The sequence below is a fragment of the Rhamphochromis sp. 'chilingali' genome, assembly GCF_963969265.1.
Source record: "Rhamphochromis sp. 'chilingali' genome assembly, chromosome: 4".
Taxonomy (NCBI): domain Eukaryota; kingdom Metazoa; phylum Chordata; class Actinopteri; order Cichliformes; family Cichlidae; genus Rhamphochromis; species Rhamphochromis sp. 'chilingali'.
In genome coordinates, this window is record NC_137948.1 from 42,480,405 (window position 1) to 42,486,227 (window position 5,823).

The following is a 5,823-nucleotide window of genomic DNA, read 5'->3' on the forward strand; positions in this document are numbered from 1 at the left end:
CAGATGTGACAGAGGCCACCACTCAGACAGACGAAGACTTGTGACAGATGTTTTATAATAATGCTAAGTTTTCTTAGATTAATATATTTTTTCACATTTGATCCAAAGTGGCATGTTTTAGGTCACTTTGGGTAATTTTTAATTCAGAAATAGGTGTGGTGAGACAGTTAGTGGTAGAGACTATCAATGGCTGTCTTTTGTTTTCATGTGTGAAGGGGAAGTGGGGGGCAAACTTGAGGTCACACTGTTGAAATGAATAAGTTGTAAGGCTGTGAAACGAAGGTGAGACTGAGTCTGAGACAAAAGATTGAAATGTGTCTTTTGGCAAAGCCAAGGGTGTGGACAACAGCTATGAAAATTAGTGTACTGCTGAATAAAGGTTTTAACTAGTCAAGGGAAAAAAGGTGTTGAGTACTGTTTATTGCATTGTAACTTCACTGGTTACTTTGTGACAGTCCCTCCCCTGTTGGCTTCTGTGATTGGATCATTTGAAGTTTTTTGAATGTCCCTCATGATTTCAATAAATACCTGTGCCACTGGTTTTTAAGCCACTTTGCTTTTAGCAAACGAGAAGAGGAGAGCTTTGGATTTTAACATTCTGAGGAGTCGAGGACATTATTTTAGACCACTATAACAAACATCACAAGAGATTATTTTTGAAAAACCCTGCCCTTGTGCAATTCTTGGTAAGTTTTATTTGTTGTAAATTGAATTTTATTTTTGGTGTAAAACCACATTTTAAATTTCAGTAACAGAATTTATTTTGTATTTAAGTTATTTTTTTATTGTTTGTGGGAGGGGTACCGGTGAAAAGTCTTTGGTTTGGTTTTCTGTTTTAGTGAATTTGGGCCATTAAGCCATGTTGTGGTCTTTTTTGAAAGACTGAAATCTGTGAAAGCTAGGCCGGGTAATTAGCCACTGATTTCTTATTACAAGTAAAGCACAACATGAATGTAATGAAATACATGAAGTGTGGAACTTTTTGGCTGGTTTATGTGTGTTTAGCAGATTTTAAGCAGTTTAGTAACTGCTATTTCAATCATGCTTGTTTCTGCTGTCTTTGGTAGTTTTAGAAATGGTTTATATGACCATTTAGCTAAAATTATAAGGCTTCTGTGGACACTACGTGATATTTGCATGAAAGGTGAGATACATGGAGGTTTTTACATAACTCTTGAGCCACAGTACTGGTGGCTATAGAGCGTAAGAGGATAATTGTAATTTTTCACATAGCTGTGATTTGTTGTGCGTTCAATCCTTTTCTTTAAGCAAATTTGAGCAGCAGACAGCAAGAGTTGGTGAGCATTATCTTAATGTCATACATTGACTAATTTACACCTTCATTCTGGATGTGTAAAGCGCTTTGGGGTCCTTAGGGACTAGTAAAGCGATATAGAAATACAGGCCATTTACCATTTATATATATGTTTTGTGTTTTTTGAATGAATGTAATTGCATTACTGATCATTATTGTGAACTAACTACATGTTTATGTGTAAGTAAAGTCTCTTTGATGCTCTCATGTTTGTATATTGTTTGAATGTTGTGTAAAATGTAACTAATTAACCTCATACTTTATCATAAATAGAGAATGGCATATGCTTCCCCAACGAAGTTTGCTGGGATTAATGATCCTGAAGTTGAATCATTGCGTCAAGAATTTCAACTATCAACTGTAAGTAACAAATATTTCTTAAATTTTATTTATAGTGTAGAAAAATTTGTTTTTACGCTACATTACCTGTTACAGAGCTGGGCAGGATGCTGTGTTTAGTGTTTCTTGTGTTTGTTTGTTTGTTTGTTTGCTCTTTCATATAAGTCACTGTTAACCCTTGTGCCATACTGGGGCCTTTTTGGGTCCCCAGGGTGATCAACGTAAGTTTTTTAAAGGATGGCACAAGGTTAAGCTGAGACTTTTATACAGCTGTTGTTGTGATCTGGCACTACAAACATTACATTGTAGCGGCAGCATAGATTGAAGCGAATAACTGTTTTCTAATTTTGTTATGATCCAAAATATTTTGTAATTTCAGTATGCCTGCTTGGACCCAGGGGTCAGCAGAGAGGATCTATATACAAGGTGCTTGCAACTTCATGCCAAGGCAATGGACCTCTTGGTTCGGCAGGTGCGGCTCAGGCGTGCAGCCGAAAGAAAGATTTCTGTTTTAAAAGAACAGCTGGATGCTGAAAAAGAAATGCTGAATAACACTGCCCAGGAGCTGGATGCATTGCAAGCTTCGATTACATTCGCACGTGATGGTAAGTCTTAATGTATTGTTTGGATGGTATAAACAGTGAATGTTGGCTTCAGTGTCTTATTTTAAGAAATGGGACTTAGAAAAAATACTCTATGAATTACTATTGAACGACTGTCTACATACAAATAAACATGAATGCGAATTATTTATTTTAGTTTATGATAAATCATTTGGAGAAAATATTAAATCCATGATTAGTATCATGTTTTGTTTTCTTCATTTGTGATTTTATAAGGATTAGATATATGCAAATGTCTGTTTTACCCATGTATATTTGTTAAAGTTGTTTATAAATACTAACTGTCAAAAAATATTATTTGTTTTTGTTTTGTTCAGATGTGACAGAGGCCACCACTCAGACAGACGAAGACTTGTGACAGATGTTTTATAATAATGCTAAGTTTTCTTAGATTAATATATTTTTTCACATTTGACCCAAAGTGGCATGTTTTAGGTCACTTTGGGTAATTTTTAATTCAGAAATAGGTGTGGTGAGACAGTTAGTGGTAGAGACTATCAATGGCTGTCTTTTGTTTTCATGTGTGAAGGGGAAGCGGGGGGGGGGGGGGGGGGGGACGCAAACTTGAGGTCACACTGTTGAAATGAATAAGTTGTAAGGCTGTGAAACCAAGGTGAGACTGAGTCTGAGACAAAAGATTGGATTGTGTCTTTTGGCAAGGCCAAGGGTGTGGACAACAGCTATGGAAATTAGTGTACTGCTGAATAAAGATTTTAACTACTCAATTTTTTTACAATTGCTTTATAAATACTGTGAATACTCAACTGTGAAAAATATTGTTTTGGTTTGTTTTGTACATATGTGACAGAGGACTCCAGTCAGACAGACAAAGAGTTGTGACAGATGTGTAAATATTTTATAATAAATGTTCCTGTTTTAAATTTTGGTTTTCTTTGACTGTTTATTCATCCTTATGGTATATGTGTTATTAGTTTAAATTCTACAACTCTACAAGTTTAAAAAAAGAGATGTATGAAGACTAAGAGGAGGATGAAACTTTTTCACATTAAATGTTTAATAATAACAAGTATTGTGAATACAGAGAGGAGAAGCTGAAATATATTTTTTCATATTTATGTATTCTTCTCATTCTCTAGTTGTTCTATTAAGATTCCTGTATTTTGTTGATATAAACCTAAACACTATGCTATTGCACTGCCAATGTATTAAACAGAAGCTCAATATGAACAGTAAGGAACAAGACTTGCTGTTAATCCTTAGAGCTATGGAAGATTTGTGTAGATAACTCGTGCTGGTTTTTCACCAGAATGAACTATTCTTCTTTGTTTGTCATTGACATCAATGAAGATGCTAAATAACAGTCTTTTGCTACCAAATTGATTTAACCTTCGTTGTGTCTATTCGTTGTGGGCCTTTCAATGATCTAGCAGTTTGGCAGATTCAGCCTGATTAACTGACAGAAAAACACAGAGACCACACGATAAAATCCACTGCCAATTATTCCAACAGTCTTTCACCATTCTCTGATACTGTACTTCTGAAGGAACTTTGGCTTATGCTGCTTTTTCATTTGACTGTTTTGGTTTTACGATATTTCTGCTAATTTCTTATGATTTGACAGCATCAGGTACTTGCTAAGCTTTCTTACTTTTATATGCTGTCACCCACTGGGACTGTGACCTAAAGTGACCCAAAAGTTTTAGGTCACTTTGGGTAATTGTTAATTCAGAATTAGGTGTGGTGAGACAGTTGGTGGCAGAGACTATCAATGGCTGTCTTTTGTTTTTATGTGTGAGGACGGGGTGGGGGGGGGGGGGGGAGAAGCTGTTAAAACTGTCTATTGAGAAGGTCAAGATGTGGACTACAGATGTGGAAATTAGTGCCCTGCCGATTAAAGCTTTTAACTACTAAAGGGGAAAAAAGGTCTTGACTACTGTTTGTTGTGTTTCCAGACTGTTTTTAATTAAAACATGAAAGCAACTTTGCTGTCCATTTTGACAGCTTCTTTTAGTTTGACTGCAAGTATCCTCTGTAGTTGAATGAAGTTTACCCTGACATGCCCTGGCATGCCCGAGACTCTGGAATAATCTTCATTGATTGTGTTTTTTAAATTATGTTGACATATTGTATTTCTCATACATATTGACATATTGGCATATATCACGGCTAATTCATGTAATTAGAGCTCATCCAGATATTGGCTTCATTTTTATATAATAGGAAGAAATTGAGTAATGCTGCTTAATTGTTGTAATAATTATTGGTTATTTTGTTTAAAGCCAACAACAAACAACCAGTGATGTAGAAAAGTATAACCCCTCACCTTTCCCCCTTTGTTTTTGTTTTGTTCAGATGTGACAGAGGCCACCACTCAGACAGACGAAGACTTGTGACAGATGTTTTATAATAATGCTAAGTTTTCTTAGATTAATATATTTTTTCACATTTGACCCAAAGTGGCATGTTTTAGGTCACTTTGGGTAATTTTTAATTCAGAAATAGGTGTGGTGAGACAGTTAGTGGTAGAGACTATCAATGGCTGTCTTTTGTTTTCATGTGTGAAGGGGAAGCGGGGGGCAAACTTGAGGTCACACTGTTGAAATGAATAAGTTGTAAGGCTGTGAAACCAAGGTGAGACTGAGTCTGAGACAAAAGATTGAAATGTGTCTTTTGGCAAAGCCAAGGGTGTGGACAACAGCTATGAAAATTAGTGTACTGCTGAATAAAGGTTTTAACTAGTCAAGGGAAAAAAGGTGTTGAGTACTGTTTATTGCATTGTAACTTCACTGGTTACTTTGTGACAGTCCCTCCCCTGTTGGCTTCTGTGATTGGATCATTTGAAGTTTTTTGAATGTCCCTCATGATTTCAATAAATACCTCTTGAGCCACAGTACTGGTGGCTATAGAGCGTAAGAGGATAATTGTAATTTTTCACATAGCTGTGATTTGTTGTGCGTTCAATCCTTTTCTTTAAGCAAATTTGAGCAGCAGACAGCAAGAGTTGGTGAGCATTATCTTAATGTCATACATTGACTAATTTACACCTTCATTCTGGATGTGTAAAGCGCTTTGGGGTCCTTAGGGACTAGTAAAGCGATATAGAAATACAGGCCATTTACCATTTATATATATGTTTTGTGTTTTTTGAATGAATGTAATTGCATTACTGATCATTATTGTGAACTAACTACATGTTTATGTGTAAGTAAAGTCTCTTTGATGCTCTCATGTTTGTATATTGTTTGAATGTTGTGTAAAATGTAACTAATTAACCTCATACTTTATCATAAATAGAGAATGGCATATGCTTCCCCAACGAAGTTTGCTGGGATTAATGATCCTGAAGTTGAATCATTGCGTCAAGAATTTCAACTATCAACTGTAAGTAACAAATATTTCTTAAATTTTATTTATAGTGTAGAAAAATTTGTTTTTACGCTACATTACCTGTTACAGAGCTGGGCAGGATGCTGTGTTTAGTGTTTCTTGTGTTTGTTTGTTTGTTTGTTTGCTCTTTCATATAAGTCACTGTTAACCCTTGTGCCATACTGGGGCCTTTTTGGGTCCCCAGGGTGATCAATGTAA

General features: G+C 35.7%; 1 long non-coding RNA gene across 1 annotated transcript; it reads left to right on the forward strand.

Moving 5' to 3' along the window:
* The first annotated feature begins 607 nt into the window (after positions 1–607).
* Positions 608–2,437, forward strand: LOC308395653. Its single transcript, XR_013971425.1, has 3 exons — positions 608–686; positions 1,589–1,675; positions 2,034–2,437. It is a non-coding gene; the product is annotated as an uncharacterized lncRNA (long non-coding RNA).
* The last annotated feature ends 3,386 nt before the right edge of the window (positions 2,438–5,823 follow it).